Here is a 16,616-nt window from a genome sequence, read left to right as displayed (position 1 = left end):
AAGATCGTCTCCAGCTGATAGGGCTGCGGAATTGCGGATCCGAGGGGAAGGGAGAATTTCTTGAGGTTCCAGCGGTTGGGTGGGCAGAGTTCCGGTGCCCTGACGACCCGGCACAAAGCCGGGTTCGAGGCCGGGCTTACCGAGGACGGTAAGGCACGATGTGGCAAAAGGGATCAAGTGCTTCAGGGACCTATGTCTCGCCGCTCGAACGCCGACCACGTAGCGGGACTTGTATCTATCCTCTGGGTAAGCACACTTGGCAGACTCAGGGCGGGAGCCGGCCGATCCCGGGGACGCGGAGGTGCAGGGCGCCCCCTCGCGCTCCTCGCGCGCCACGGGGCTGGCGGGTGGCGCGCCCGCCGCGGCAGGTCCTCTCCAGCCCCCTCCTCCTTTTCGCTAGCGCTCCGCTCCTCTCTCCCCTCGCTCCAACTCCTCCCCCATCGCCTCTCCCTCCCTCCTTCGGCCCCCTCGGTCTCCTCTCTGCTCTCAGCAGCGCGCCGGGTCGGGAGCGAGTTGGAGCGCGGGGGCTGCCGCCCGAGCCCAGCTCGGCGGAGCCGGGCGGGTCGGCTGCGCGTCGGACCGCTGCTGGCGGACCGGAGCGTGGCCGGCGCGGACCCGGGTGGCGGCTGCAGCGGAGCGCCGAGTGAGGGTCGAGGGCCGTGGCTGCGCGGCCGCCCCATTCCCAGACGGGCCGCGAGTCCTCCCGGTTCCCCTGTGCCGCTCCCCGCCGCCGGGAACCGGGAGCCGCTTGCAACCCGGCACCTGCGCCAGCAACCCGGAGGTGAGTCCCTGGAGTCCCGAACGCTTCGCCTACGCGGGCTGGGGCTGCAAGTTGCAAACTTCAGCAACTGGGGTGGGTAGAAGGGTAGGGGCCCAGCGGCGCTGGCAAGTTGGAACCAGGTTGCAGAGACTGCGGGCCGAGGGGAGGGAGTCCACGGGCTTCCGCGCTGCCCGCTGCCACCTCGGCGGGGGCGCCCACCGTGCTACCGCCCTCCCGAGGTCCGCCGGCTCCGGCTCCAGGGCACTGGCCCGGCCGCGATCTGTGCGTCTAGACTGCACACCGGGATGGGGATCCGGGGTTGGGCCTGAAGGAGGGGACGGCCGAACGAAAGGCTGGGAGAAAACGGGGCTGAGGCGGCGAGCTGGAGGCTCCGAGAGCGCGGACGAGTAAAGCCGGTGGAGGCAGAGTGCGGGCAGAAGGCGCGCGGGAGCGCGTGGCCTGCCCGGAGTGTGAAATCTCGCGCTCGGAGACGTCCCCGCTCTGCCGCCGCCTGCGGGGGTCCCCACTGGATTCTTCCCAGACTCCCTGCCCTGGCAGGGCCCTGCAGAGCCCAAACTCGGCCCCGCCAGGCCCCAGGTCCCAGAGCCCCCGGCCTGGGCTTTCAGAAAGGGGTGCGGCGGCGGGAACGCGGGACGCGAACGGCGATTTCCTGATTTATTTTTCTCATGGTAATTTGTCTTTGTGGTTGGGCTGCCCATTCACTTTCCGCTCACGTCGTGCGGGAGATCCAGCGAGGAGGGAGGGAGCGGGGGGCGCTCGGGCACAGAGAAAGATGCAGACAGGAGAGGGGATGGGGACCCGAGCCGGCGGGAGCCGAGAGGGAAGTGGGCGCAGGACCCGCAGAGGCCGACGGCGAAGCTGAGGACAGCGGGACTAGCGGAGCCGCGGGCGGTCGGCTGAGGGAGGACAGAGCCGGCTCCTTCGCCTGCCTCAAACTTTAAACAACCAGGAGGAGCCACCTGAAGCGCCCTTGTTGCCTCCTACCCCTCTGTCGGTGCCCAGTGCTCGGGTTATTCCGTCTGCCCCGCCGCGCCGTGCCGGGCTGCAGTGGACCCGGAGTTTGGATGCCGAGAGGTGATGACCCGACTCTGCCAGCACTTCTGCGACCCCCTCCAGGCTTTCCGCGGTGGGGGTATGAGATCAGCCGGAGCGGGGAAGAGCTGCCAACCCTCGGGATGCGCTCTTCCTCGGGCCGGTGACTGAACCCACGGAACTGGGATTGGGAGGGTGGAAGCTTGCCTATGTCTAGACCCCACCACGATCCTACCTTCTCTGGCCAATCCAATCTCCTTGCACCTTCTCAGACATCCCCACTTGCCCTCCCATGCCCACCACTTTGGCAGTGGCTTCTCTCTCCTGGCCCTTCTGGGCCGCCTCTTTGTCCTCTCCACCTCCACTTCCCCTCATCTTCAAGCCTGTTCGCTTCCATTTCTTCTCTTCTTTTACCGCAATCGCTCTGTCACCCTCGCCCCGTCCCGCCGCCCCAGTTCCTCTTGACATTCAAAAGTGGCCTCTCGCCTTTTCTGAACTAGGATTGATGACCTTGAAGAAGGGGAAGAGGGGAACTTGAGCCTGAGAACTGGACCTCACAGCTAGGAAAACAGGGAGAGGCAGATTAAGAAGTAGCTTGCAAAAACCCGCTGGTACCCTGCCCCAAATCTAGATTTCCAACCGGAGGAGGAAGGGGGATAAAATGTTAGAGAGAGAGAGGAAGTCTGCCATTCCATCACCCATAGTGCTGGAGGACTACAGATCTAGAAATTACAATAATAAGTGATCTCATCTCTGTGTGTACATGTTATCCTATCTCCTCCCCCTACTTTGGGAATTGATTGGAACATCCCACAGCCTAGTCCTACCTGTCACCTGCTGGGCCCCCAACTCACCTTCACTCTCAGGGCCCTCTAGGATTCTACTGTGATATGATGAGTTCCTTGAGGTCTAATTCACGACTTTCACTGAGGATTGAGGTGGTAGGATGGACACAGAAGGCAAAGGACAAGATCCCTGATTAGAAGTGCATAGTCCCTTGTTAAATACCCTTAAAGGGCCCAGGGCTGAGCTCCAATGCCCCACCACCCACAGCCCCAACAGCTAGATGTTCCCCCATGGTCCTCAGGTGTTGACTTTGTTATTGTGTAGATACAAGGTAAAGGAGACCAACGGTGACAGTGAAGTCACATGGTCACTATTTATCAAGCACCTGTTATGTGCCAGATACTAGACGCTGTGGATACAACAGTAGATAATGTCTCTGATTTCTGGAGTGGAGTGAATCAGCATGACTAGGAGAACCTAAGTACTAGCATTGCCTGATTGCTGTGATAGAATTTACTGTGGGTGTTTTCCGTGGGTTTAAGTAACCTGAGAGCTAATATGGAGTTTCCCAAAGGACTTGGGGTCTGCGGTTTGGGGGGTTGCTGGGAGGGCTGGGATTCTGCCACCTTAGCTCTGACTCAGCACCAAGTCCCTTCTCCATGCTTCAGAGTCCTCACTCAACAAGTGGGAATGAACACCTCTGTCAACGCCTACTTTGTTCTTGTGTGTACACAGGCAAAGCCAGGTACCTGAAGATCTAAGGATGAGAACTACTGAGAGGGCATATTGGTTACTTATACGTCAGTGTTTGAACCCCAGTCTTGGGATCATCCTTTGCCTTATCCAGTCACCTTGATCGCTAGCCCGTCTCCATCATCCGGCGACTATGTGTGTTTGTGTTGTGTTGGAAATAGTTACTGCTAATGAATGAGTTTTCTTGACATTCAGATCTTTGCATTTGAGTTTTAGACATCACTAAGTTGGTCTTAAATTTATGACAAAGTTTAACTAACGTGTCTTAAATGTATGACTAGAGGCCAAAGCAAGTGTTTTGACTAATGGAGTTTCATTGGATTGACTGAACTGAGCCCTTTTTTTAGAGCTTGTGTAAGCAACACCTGGATTTCACTGGTATACTGCTACACTTTTTAGGAACCTCCTTCTCTCTGACTTTTAGTTTGATGACATCTGCTTTAGCTGAGGAGATGGCTCTTTGTTGGGTAATCTGGAAAGGGATCTTTGTGTGTGCCATTCTCTGCCTCAGATGGAGGAATCTCCTCCAGTACTTTTTTTTTCTGAAAAAAATTCCCCTATAACGGGTTTGAATGCTAGCAAGTACCAGCTGGGAGCAGAGTTCTGAAAGGGAATGGGGTGCCAAACATTCTGTGGCTCTGCCATGTCTGTTTTCTTCCCTTTGCTCTAGTGCTTTTCTTTAGTGAGAGTGAGAGATGAAAACCAAACCTTGCAGAATGCACTCTTGAATCCTGACATTAGTCCGGGTCTCACCCATAAGCCATGACTATACTTGGAACCTATACCAAGAGTGGGAAAAGGAAAACAGACAAACAAAAAAAGGCTTCCTTTCCAATTTGCAACTGGACACAGTGGGTAAAGCATGGCAAGTGACCTGGGGGGAATGGTGACATGACAAGTGACCTGGGAGGGATGGTGACAAGGGACGGGAGAGTTTGACCTTGAGCACAGTTCCCAACAGTTGGGCTTCGCATCCTCCTCCATTCTGATGTGGAACAGGAGAACAAGGATTCTTTTGGGCTTTCCCTGAGCTTTAAAGGCAATGCTGTGTGCCAAGTCCCACCATGACACTGCCCTCATTGATCTGTTTAATAAGGATGACTTAATCAGACTTGCATCTGGAACTGTTTTGAATTTGAAGCCTTGTCGATATTATCAGTATATCTTTGCATGTGAACCAAGAACGTCTCTGGCCTCTTCTGTGATAGGAAAGACTGTGATAAGAGGATGGCTGGTGGCCATCTGTTCCACCATCCCCTGAGGATCAAATTAGAGGAGATAGGTTTAAATTCCCAAAGGGGAATGCTTAGAAATGAGAGAGGGTTGGAAGCGAGGGAGGCTTCCCCATCTTGAAGGGAGATTACAGTTACTTCTTGATTTTCCAGGAGTGGTTCATTTCCTTTCCCCCCCCGCCTTTTTTTGTGGGCTATTTGTGGGGAATGTTTAGTCTCAGGCTGCTGCTGCTAAGTCACTTCAGTCGTGTTCGACTCTGTGTGACCCCATAGACAGAAGCCCACCAGGCTCCCCTGTCCCTGGGATTCTCCAGGCAAGAACACTGGAGTGGGTTGCCATTTCCTTCTCCAATGTGTGAAAGTGAAAAGTGAAAATGAAGTCGCTCAGTCGTGTCTGACCCTTAGCGACCCCATGAACTGCAGCCTACCAGGCTCCTCCATCCATGGGATTTTCTAGGCAATAGTACTGGAGTGGCTTGCCATTGCCTTCTCTGTAGTCTCAGGCTAGTTTTTAGTTATATCCAGGTAATCCACCTGACTGCCTGAATCTTCAGAAAGTGCAGTCCTTTTTAGCCAAACATCATTTGGAAGGCAAATCTATATAGTAGGTATATGTGTATATGTATCTGAATGCAGAGTTCCAAAGAATAGCAAGGAGAGACAAGAAAGCCTTCCTCAGCGATCAATGAAAAGAAATAGAGGAAAACAACAGAATAGGAAAAACAAGAGATCTTTTCAAGAAAATTAGAGATATCAAGGGAACATTTCATGCAAAGATGGGCTCGATAAAGGACAGAAATGGTATGGACCTAACAGAAGCAGAAGATATTAAGAAGAGGTGGCAAGAACACAGAAGAACTGTACAAAAAAGATCTTCACGACCAAGATAATCACCATGGCTTGATCACTCACCTGGAACCAGACATCTTGGAATGTGAAGTCAAGTGGGCCTTAGAGAGCATCATGACGAACAAAGCTAGTGGAGGTGATGGAATTCCAATTGAGCTATTTCAAATCCTGAAAGATGATGCTGTGAAAGTGCTGCACTCAATATGCCAGCAAATTTGGAAAACTCAGCAGTGGACACAGAACTGGAAAAGGTCAGTCTTCATTCCAATCCCAAAGAAAGGCAATGCCAAAGAATGCTCAAACTACCGCACAATTGCACTCATCTCACACGCTAGTAAAGTCATGCTCAAAATTCTCCAAGCTAGGCTTCAGCAATATGTGAATCGTGAACTTCCACATGTTCAAGCAGGTTTTAGAAAAGGCAGAGGCACCAGAGATCAAATTGCCAACATCCGCTGGATCATGGAGAAAGCGAGAGTTCCAGAAAAACATCTATTTCTGCTTCATTGACTATGCCAAAGCCTTTGACTGTGTGGATCATAATAAACTGTGGAAAATTCTGAAAGATATGGGAATCCCAGACCACCTGACCTGCCTCTTGAGAAACCTGTATGCAGGTCAGGAAGCAACAGTGAGAACTGGACATGGAACAACAGACTGGTTCCAAATAGGAAAAGGAGTACGTCAAGGTTGTATATTGTCACCCTGCTTATTTAACTTATATGCAGAGTACATCATGAGGAACACTGGGCTGGAAGAAGCACAAGCTGGAATCAAGATTGCCGGGAGAAATAGAAATAACCTCAGATATGCAGATGACACCATCCTTATGGCAGAAAGTGAGGTGGAACTTGAAGGCCTCTTGATGAAAGTGAAAGAGGAGAGTGAAAAGGTTGGCTTGAAGCTCAACATTCAGAAAATAAAGATCATGACATCTGGTCCCATCACTTCATGGGAAATAGATGGGGAAACAGTGGAAAGAGTGTCAGACTTTATTTTTTTGGGCTCCAAAATCACTGCAGATGCTGATTGTAGCCATGAAATTAAAAGACGCTTACTCCTTGGAAGGAAAGTTATGACCAGCCTAGATAGCATATTAAAAAGCAGAGACATTACTTTGCCAACCAAGGTCCGTCTAGTCAAGGCTATGGTTTTTCCCGTGGTCATGTATGGATGTGAGAGTTGGACTGTGAAGAAAGCTGATCGCTGAAGAATTGATGCTTTTGAACTGTGGTGCTGGAGAAGACTCTTGAGAGTCCCTTGGACTGTAAGGAAATCCAACCAGTCCATTCTAAAGGAGATCAATCCTGGGTGTTCATTGGAGGGACTGATGCTAAACTCCAATACTTTGGCCACCTCATGCGACAGGTTGACTCACTGGAAAAGAGTCTGCTGCTAGGACGGATTGGGGGTAGGAGGAGATGGGGACGACAGAGAATGAGGTGGCTGGATGGCATCTCCGACTCGATGGACATGAGTTTGAGTGAACTCCGGGAGTTGGTGATGGACAGGGAGGCCTGGTGTGCTGTGGTTCATGGGGTCACAAAGAGTCGGACACGACTAAGCGACTGAAATGAACTGAACTGAACATACTCATATACATTCACATATAAACACAGATGCAATGGATTGCAAAGTATCATCCAGTATGAGTTACCCTTGGCTCTGTTTTTCTGCCAGAATTGACATGAGGATGCCTCTAGGGAGGCAACTTCAGGGAAATGGTTAGTGGGATAGCAATTTAGATCCATCCCCATTGGTCCACCTGAGCCAAAACACCCTCCATACTGCCCTTGTCATTGTCCTGAAGCCCCCTACCCAGGAGCTCTAAAAGAGTACAGGAGTACAAAAGAGCTGCAGTTGGCTCTTAATTATTCAGGGGTGGGTGGATTCAGTGTGCAAAGCACCCAACCCAGGACTCTTCTTTCTCTTCTTTTGGTGCCTTGAGTAACTCTATACCTGCAGTGAGAAGCTGGGGAGATCTTATCATTTAATACAAACTTTTGTTTCTTGCAGCTTATTCCCTCTGCTCCTCTTCCCTCAGGGTGCCTGGGGGAAACTAGGAGCCCCACCCTCCCAAGAGGCTCATCCACCCAAAGCAGACTGCATTTAAGGTTCACACATTGCTCTGTTGGCCAGGGTGTATTTCTGCCCAAAACCAAGAAGAGAAGAGGAAAATGCCGCTAGCTCCGACTTCTGCAGAGTCAAATTCCTGTAGATTTCCCAGGATCTAGTTTTATTCCCTCTTCCTTTTGTAAAGCCACTTGAGTTTATGGAGTTAGCTAGAAACCTGGGCCCCGTCAAGAGTCTGAGCGAAGGGCAGTGTCCTTGTGGTAAAAGCTCCCAAGCAGGTCAACTCAAAGGAACACTTCTGTGAATGTCCCCCAAGGCCGAGGATGATTTTCCTGCATAGACCAAGTGCCTTGGGGCCATCTGCTCCCTTCTAGCATCTCTCTAGCTTCCAGAGTGAGTCTTCACATGCTGGGCTCAATATGGAGAGCAAGGCTCAAGTGACCTTTTATACAGTAGCTTGGTCCCACTCAACACTAATTCCTGTTAGAATCACCTGGGAATGCTTTGAAGAAATATACATGACCAGCTCCCTAATTAAGTCAGAATCCTCAAGGTTGGAGGCTGGGCATTGATTTTTTTTTTTTTTTTTAAGCTCCTAAAAGGCAACCATGGTTGAGAGCCACTGACCTAAATCTTTCCTAGGTTCTCTCTGGCCTTACGCCAAAGGCATGCCGATTCTCTTTGCCCTCAGTCCTTCACAACAGTCAGGTACCAGCTAGAGCTCCTGGCATTTGGATCATAGCTACTGTTTGTGTTCCTGTTCCGAATGTAATGACTTTCTATTATAAGCTGATTGTGGGAGCTCCCTTCTAGTGTAACTTCTTTGTGATTTTTTTCTTAAAAAGCTTTTATAAAAATAATGCATATTCACTCATCATCTTGGGGCATTTCCTTCTAGATATGTGTGTAACAAAATTGTGATTGTACTGTCTGTGTTGCTTTGTAGCAAGCCCTTTTCATTTAATCACATATTATGATGATTTCCCTGTCTTAAGTATTCTTCTCAAATGGGCTTTTTAATGGCTGCTGGGTATTCCATCTTATGGATGTGCCATAATTTATTTAACAAATCCCGTGTGGGTTAGACATCTAGGTTGTAAACCATTTTTTACTGTTATAAATAATGCTGCAGTGAACATCCTTGTCTATAAATCTTTGTGCCTATTGATGATTATTTCCTCAACAGATTTCTAGAAGTAGAATATTTATGCTTCTTTTTAGCATGGCCCATTTAGACAACTTTTGACTGACTTCCTAGAGCAATAAAACTTTTTCATATTCAGAGCTAGAAAAACAAACTATTTTTATGACCCTTTCTGAGGCATCAGGGTGGCTGCTCTGATCTGAGCTGAAGACCAGAACCCTTGATCCAGCCTTGTGCCTGGCTCCACCTCCAGGTCAGTTCTACAAATTGCTGCCTCACTTGTTCAGGTGAGCTTCAAGGCTCTCACGCTTCTCACCTAGTGCTCCCCAACCATTTTGACACCAGAGATTAGTTTTGTGGAAGACAATTTTTCCATGGACTGGGGGGAGGGCGGGTTATTTCAGGATGATTCAAGCTCATTACATTTATTGTGCACTTTATTTCTATTATTATTACATCAGCTCCACCTTAGATTATCAGGCATTAGATCTCAGAGTTTGGGATCCGTGCCCTAACCCACAGAGTCTTTAGTTTCTTCTAAACCTTCTTAGTCTTTTCTTCTTCACACCCCCGTCCCTGGAACTAACAGCACCCAGCACTGCTTTCAAGCTATTGTTCCATAATAATGGCTATTATTTACTGAACTGTTATTATGTACCAGTCTGCTAAACTTTATATAAGCTTTATCTCCATTAATCCTCACGTGCCTTTCATGCACATATTATTTTTGCCTCCACTTCCCATTGAGGAAACAAAAACCTTGAGAGAGAAAATAGTTTGCCCAAGGTCACACAGCTAGTAAGTAGTAGAACTAGGATTTAAACCTAGACTGTCTGACTTCAGAGCCTACGCTCTTAACCACTACATACACTGTTTTCCATTCTTGGCTTATGGTGACCACAAGTTGTTCACAAATGCTCCATCAGCATCTTGTGTACATACACTGTGACTTTCTCCAGAATAAGAAGGGCAGTGCTCACATACAAATTGCAGAAGAGTGGGGATGCTATTCGTCACATCTCCCTTTTCCTTTTGACTTCCTTGATTCTGTCCTCACCCCTCTCTCCAGGTACCCACTCCAGAAAACATTTCTTGTGTCCTCACCAACCAGTTGCCAAGATCCTAGCATGTCTTACAGCTGAGCAGGTCCAAGTTATAACATATCCCTATTATAGCTTCCCCACCCAGTCAGAAGAATCTGGATGCTATTTCACAGTACGGCTTATAAAGCTGTCAAGGAGGCAGGCATGCTATAGTAATGATGGCAGGAGAGAAGCCTGACTTCTGCTGGATGTCAAATACAGCTTAAAGTGGAGGACTGGATACATTTTTGCATTCTTGCCTCAATGACAATAACATTGTCATTGCCCAGAGGTAGAGAAATAGCAGCCAAAACTGTCCTGATTTGATTCTGGCCATGACTAAGAACTAGCTGGTGACGTGACTGTGTATAGACGACAGATGCCACATCAGCCTGGCATTAATGGTGGCCAAGAAAAGAGATGCCATGCCCACAGACCCTCCCTAGTCTGTAAGAAATTTGAAATGAGGAAGTATGATCGTATGATTAGGAATTCCAAGAGGGATGATGGTTTGTGGCAGGTGAGATTTTGAAAAATGAAGCTTCATGTTTTTATCCATGATTCGGGTGAAACTGGAGTAAGCGAGCTTTTCAGATTTGTTGATGACAAGGCTGTGATGGGCAGCTCCTATAAAAGACAGAATAAATATTCAAAATGATCTCAACAGCCTGGAATGCTGGGTTTAAACCAACAGGAGGAAATTTAACAGGGGCAGATGGAAAGTTGCATTCAGATTGCAGAAATTAATTACTCAAGTTCATGATGGGGGTGGGGGTGGGGGGAGACTTGATTTGCCTGCACAGCCTGAGAAAAACATCTGAGGGATTTAATTGGACACAGGCTTCATAGGAGCCAACAGGGTGATGGGGTTGCTCAAAACAATACTGTCTTGAATGGCACTAAGAGATAGGCAAGGTCCAAATTGGTTTCTTCCTGGTCATTATGTCCTCACGTCTGCTTATAGAGTTTAGAGGGGACCGTGACCAACTCAAGCATGATCAACTGGAGGGCGTTCTGTGTCGGGAGGGCTTGGGAAACCCGGACATGAAAGGCTTAGTGAAGGGAGGGACAAAGTCCTGGGTGTCATGTGGCTGACTGCAGAAGAAATAGGACTTCCTGTAGAACAGAACACAGTTAATCTGCCTGCAAGAACGAGAAGGCTCCAGAGTAGAAAGTGCAGGAAGCTGGATTCTTCACATCTTCCCAACCAGATGGGTTCCAGTGAATCGGCACCAGCTGGCAGTCCTGCTGCCCGGGACGCTGTTGGGGAACTCTTGGCCCAGAGACACATAATTGAACTGGCAGCGTACCTCTGTCTTTCTGTGGCTTTGAGGCTGCAGCATACCCACCTCCTTTCCTGAATACTGCAGAGCAGTGGTTCTCAAAGCGAAGTCCCTGGCCAGCAACATCAGCTTCACCTGAAACCTGTTAGGAGTGCAACAGTTCTGGAGCTGACCTACTAATCTGACAACTCCCTGGCAGGGCATGGCAGCCTGTGCTTTAGCACAGGTCATTGTGATTTGTGCTGGAGTTTGGGACACTGCTTTCAACCACCCTGGGCTGTTCCTTCTGTTGCTGGATGTTTGTGGCACTAACCCACAGTCTTATGGTTCAAACCCAGCTTGACTGGTTTTGCATTGAAGGGTTCCCTCCCTGAGCCTCCTTTTTGTGCTGTAGAATGAGAGAGGACCCTGATGCTGGGAAAGTTTGAGGGCAGGAGGAAAAGGGGACGACAGAGGATGAGAGGGTTGAATGGCATTACCGATTCAACGGACGTGAGTTTGAGCAAACTCTGGGAGATGGTGAAGGACAGGGAAGTCCGGCATGCTTCATGGGGTCGCAAAGAGTTGGACACGACTGAGCAACTGCATAACAAAAGTTTAAACAAAAAGTTTAAAAAAGAATGAAAGGATGTGGCAAAGCTCATGTAGATCTTGACCTTGCCATTAGTGCCAGGTCATCCTTGGAAGAGTCTTATCAGCATCAGAGTTGCCTTTTCTACAGAAGCCTGTCTTCCCGGTGCTCACCTCGAGCCCCTCAAAGAGAAGCCTGCATGTGGGCTCCTTTGTATCCCCTCACAGCGCCCACTAGCATGGCTCTCCCTCAATGAGGGGTCAGTTCACTCTTGGACCACCAGTTCCCTCCCTCCTGGACAATGGAGAGCCAAGGCCACTTTCTTTCCCACTCCTATCCAAGGCCCCTATCCTTGTGAGCACGTGCGGGGGCCCCCTTCCAGTGGATCTGGGTCTTGCCATCCCCAACCTTCTGAGGTCTATGAGTCTAGACTCTCTGCCCTCGGCATGTACCGTTATCTGCTAAAACCACCAATGAAAGGTCTTGGGGCCCAAACATCTCACAGTAGTCCCTGACTTTAGGTAGGTAAGAAGCCTGAGTTGCTGGTGTCAGCCAGGCAGCGAACATGTGTGGGCTTTTCCTGGAGCTGGAGGTTTCTGGGGCCATCTCTCCCAGTCCCTTTCCAGTGACCAGCTGGTGGAGTTTTCAGTTTGTCAGAGGCAGAGCCCATCTCCCCACAGGATGGCCTATTTGATTTTTGGCCATAGTCTGATAGAAAGTTCCTCTGTTTCTCTGGAAGTTTTGTCTCTCCCCATGGGTTCCATCTCTTCCCCATGTGGCTGTTCCAGGCAAAACCAGTTACTTCAATGGCACAGCCTTTCCAGCATAGGAGACCACTTCCCTTCTATCTCTGCCCCATTCCCATTAGTCCTCCTCTGACTTGTCTCTTCAGCTCTGGACACAGGACTCAGAACATCCTCTGACTTGCCATAAACTGAGGTCACTGGAACCGAGTCTGGTCCTGTGGATGAGGCCTGGCCAGCACACCCCATCCAGATACCACCCTACCACCCCGTCCATTAATGTGGTATCAAGTCTGCCCTGGATGTTTTTAGAAGTTGCATAGCCCTGCTGACATTTGTTAAACTTACAACCAGTCAATACCTCCAGGTTTCTTTACCATAATCTGCAACTCAGCCCCACCTCCACAGTTTTGTCTTTCTACTTGCATTCATTGGTTGGGGCTGCCATAGCAATACCAAAACTGGGTGGCTTAAGCAGCAGAAGTGAATTGTTTCCTAGTCCCAGAGCCTGGAAGTCTGAGGTCAAGGCGTGGGCAGCGTTGACTCCTTCTGAGGGCAGACTCTGTTCGTGCCTCTCTCCTAGCTTCTGGTTTCCTGGGAGTCTTTGGTATTCTTTGGTTTTTAGAAGGATGTTTCTAATCTCTACACTCATGTTCATATAACCTTCTCCCTATGTGCCTGTCTTGAAATTTCCCCCCTTTTCTAAGCTGACCAGTCATACTCATTTAGGAGCCCACTCTACTCCAGTATGACCTTATCTTAATTACATATGCAACAGTCCTTATTTTCAAATCAGATCACATGAGGTACTGGGGGGTTAAAGCTTGACCACATGAGGTTTTTTGGGAGGGGGTGTGCTAGGCACAGGTCAGCCCGTGGCAGTGTCTTATTTAGTCTTAGGTTTGGGACTCTACATTTTCTCCTAACTTCTACTGTCTGAGTTCAGCCCAGCTCTCTAGCTGATTAGCTTATTTTAGAGGCTGACACTGAGTATATCTGATGTTGCTCTCAGCTTCAAAAGCTTCCTGTATGTTGATCCCAGGAATTATAAGACATGGATTGGGGTGGGACAGGTCACAGCCCTCCAGCCCTCACCTGGACCCCTCCCTCCAAGCGGCCTTGAACCATGTGATGAGTACCCTCGAGAACCTATGATTGTGCAACTGGCTACACTTCCCTCTAGTTCCACCACCTTTTGCTTGCTTGCAACAGTTTCACCAAGAGCATGTCATGTGTTTTCAAGATCAGCTACAGGGGTAAACCTTGTTTCCCTCATTTACCAGCCTGGTGGCCCTGTCAGTGGAGGAGCTGAGCTCTGCCCGACAGGACTTCTTACTGAACACGTGCTGTCTGCCTGCAGTTTCAGCTGCTTTCTCCAAGTGCCCACCACCCAGCCTGTATTGTCTCTTCAGGAATTTTCTCAGGCAGCACCCCGACTTTCCCTCTCTATGGTTTTGCAAAAGCCGGCTCAGACCACTTTCTGGAAGTGAGCCTCTCTCACGCCTGCCAGAATCCTGTCAGGATTCCCACAAGATCCACAGCTGCTCTGGGCTTCATTTGCATGTTCCCTGGGATGTGTGGCTGGGCTCAGTAGCCTGAACTCATTCAGAGCAGCTGGAACTTTTTCACCAGCCTCTGGCTCGGGCCTCCTGTGCCCGCGGCGCCTTTCCACAGAATCCCACTCCCTGATGGAGAAGACAGGAGCCGAAGACAAAAGTGCAGGGCCCGCCAAAGGAGCCCCCCAATCTGGATGCCACCTTAGTTCCCTTGTGACATTCCTCCCCTTCCCAGTTCCTCTTCCCCACATTTCTCTCTTTCCTAAAGTCTCTCCTCTCCTTTCTGATGCTCTGTGACTCTGTGAGGGGAGGTGCTTGGGCAAAGGTGAGGTGTGTGACCAAGGGACTGGGGGCATGGGAGGGCTGTGAGGTGCCAGCTCCCCCACTCCCTTGTAGGTGACTGGACAAAGTATTTCTCCTCTCTGAGGCTCAATTTCCTCCTCTGTAAAACAGTTATCAAACCTATTTCAGAGTGCGGTTGCGGTGTGTTTACGTGCTAAGTCGCTTCAGTCTTCTCTGACTCTTTGTGGCCCTGTGGGCTGTAGACTGCCAGGATCCTCTGTCCATGGGATTCTCCAGATGAGAATACTTCTCCAGGGGATCTTTCTGGCCCAGGGAGCGAACATGTGTCTCTTACCTCTCCCGCATTGGCAGGTGGGCTCTTTACCACTAGCATTACCTGGGAAGCCGTGCAGTCACGGGGGCCAAGTCCAGTGTGTCCCTTTCAGTAAAGTAGGTCGCCTGGAAAAGTGCCTGGGGCCTGGGGGTGTCCAACAAACCAGTCCTTGTACAGAGGGGACTGGCCAGCCTGCGGCTGGTGCAGAGGGTGGGGAGAAGTTGGGGTCACAGCCTGGGCCCTGCACATGGGAATGGGGGCCATGACGCAGTTAGGCTGTTAGAATGGAGAAGCGTGAGTGAGCCTGAGAAGACTGGGGAGGAAGAAGCGCCAGGACTCATGATGGAGGGTTGTGAGGATTTCCTAGAGTTTCCTGAGAGCTACTGTTGCGCCAGGTCACTTAAAACACTCTGGTATGTATCTTAGCTCAAGAAAGCCCTAGGAGTAGGTCTGACTTTACTACCCCTATTTGGGGCTTCCCTGGTTTCTCAGACAGTGAAGAATCTGCCTGCAGTGAAGGAGACCTGGCTTTGATCCCTGGTTGGGAAGACCCCCTAGAGAAGGGAATGTCAACCCAGTCCATTATTCTTGCCTGGAGAATTCCATGGACAGAGGAACCTAGCAGGCTACAGTCCATGCGGTCACAGAGTCAGACATGGCTGAGTGACCAACACAGCACACCCCTGTTTACAGACGGGGTGACTGAGACAGAGAGATACTAGGTAACTAGGAAGCCAGTGCCCGGGTTTCCAGCCCAGGTCGGCTGCTGTCTCCTGGCTTGCACTCTCCTCTGTTGGACCCACATGCTTTTCTGTTCCTGCATTCCCTTCATCCATCATGATGACCCCATGCCCAGCTCTATCCTGCAGGATCCTCAGAGCTTCTCCTCTTCATAATTGGGAGGTTGGGTGGGGCTCAGGGCTCTACCCTTCTCTAAGGACACTTCTCAGGGCACCTTCCATGAGGTCCTAACTCACATCAATCAGTCTGCAGAAGGAAGGATTTACTCCCACCATCAATCTGTAGAGGAAGGATTTACATTAGATACAGGGAAAGTGTGAACTGCAGGAGAAGCTAAAACAGCTGATGGAAGGCAGCTCCGGCATGACTTAGCCAGAGATCTTCCAGGCTAGGGTGGAGGCAGGAGGAAGAGGGTGGGGGTAGGTCTGCTGCACCCCGGACCTCTAAGAACCATGTCTCCGGATGCAGGCTGAGTGGCAGTGATGTGCTCCTCTTGGCAAGATGGCTGACCCTCCTCATTAAACCGTGGCTTTGCTTACATTTCACAGCCCAGTCCTGCTGGGAGAGAGGACTGCTCTGAGATCATCCTACTGGGCTCAATGTCTGAAGTGGTTTCCATTTCAGAAACTCCTCTTCTTGAGAGGGCAGGATCAGTGAGTCTCTGCCCAGGTCTGGGACTTGGGTGGGATAGGAATGAGGGGGGGAATGCCTGTGACTGTCCCCTGCTCTGTTCTGCCCTAGCCTCCTGCCTGGGAAAACCTTCCTGGCTGTGAATTAAGCCTTCTACTGGTGCTGTGGCCTCATGCAGGGGCTCAAAGTAGAAGGCACAGGTAGCCCTAGGGGTGGATAAATGCCTCCAGCTGCCAGGGATTAATTCTAGGGGAATCTGCTTTGTATTCTCAAATACAAATGCCATGGGTGAGGCTGGCATTCTATCTGCCAGCCTCTCATTTAAGTGCTCCTAGGGGAGAAGGCAATGGCAACCCACTGCAGCCCTCTTGCCTGGAAAATCCCATGGATGGAGGAGCCTGGTAGGCTGCAGTACATGGGGTCGCTAAGAGTCGGACACGACTGAGCGACTTCACTTTTCATTTTCACACATTGGAGAAGGAAATGGCAACCCACTCCAGTGTTCTTGCCTGGAGAATCCCAGGGACGGGGGAGCCTGGTGGGCTGCCGTCTATGGGGTTGCACAGAGTTGGACACGACTGAAGCGACTAAGCAGCAGCAGCAGGGGCCTATAAGGGAGAGATCAGCCTCCAATTTACACACAAGGAAAAGTCTTCAGGGAAATCAAGAAATTTACCTAATATTCCACAACTGTATACAGGTGAGGTAGACAGGCTACAGGAAACCCAAAGCAAGTACTCTTTT

The 16,616-nt window shown here is 50.2% G+C and overlaps 1 protein-coding gene across 1 annotated transcript in view; it reads left to right on the top strand.

The window, feature by feature from the left end:
* The first annotated feature begins 677 nt into the window (after nt 1-677).
* The window catches only part of SEMA5B (semaphorin 5B), a 126,384-nt gene continuing 110,445 nt past the window's right edge, over nt 678-16,616 (top strand). The window contains exon 1 of the mRNA XM_055395200.2: nt 678-781. The gene's annotated coding sequence lies outside the window, so the exon portion shown is untranslated. The remainder of the gene's footprint in view (nt 782-16,616) is intronic.

The sequence above is a fragment of the Moschus berezovskii genome, chromosome 1 (assembly GCF_049115385.1).
Source record: "Moschus berezovskii isolate FMDL1 chromosome 1, NW_MosBer_1.0, whole genome shotgun sequence".
Lineage (NCBI taxonomy): Eukaryota > Metazoa > Chordata > Mammalia > Artiodactyla > Moschidae > Moschus > Moschus berezovskii.
Note: the sequence above shows the minus strand (reverse complement) of the source record. Positions and strands in the feature narration are given on the sequence as shown.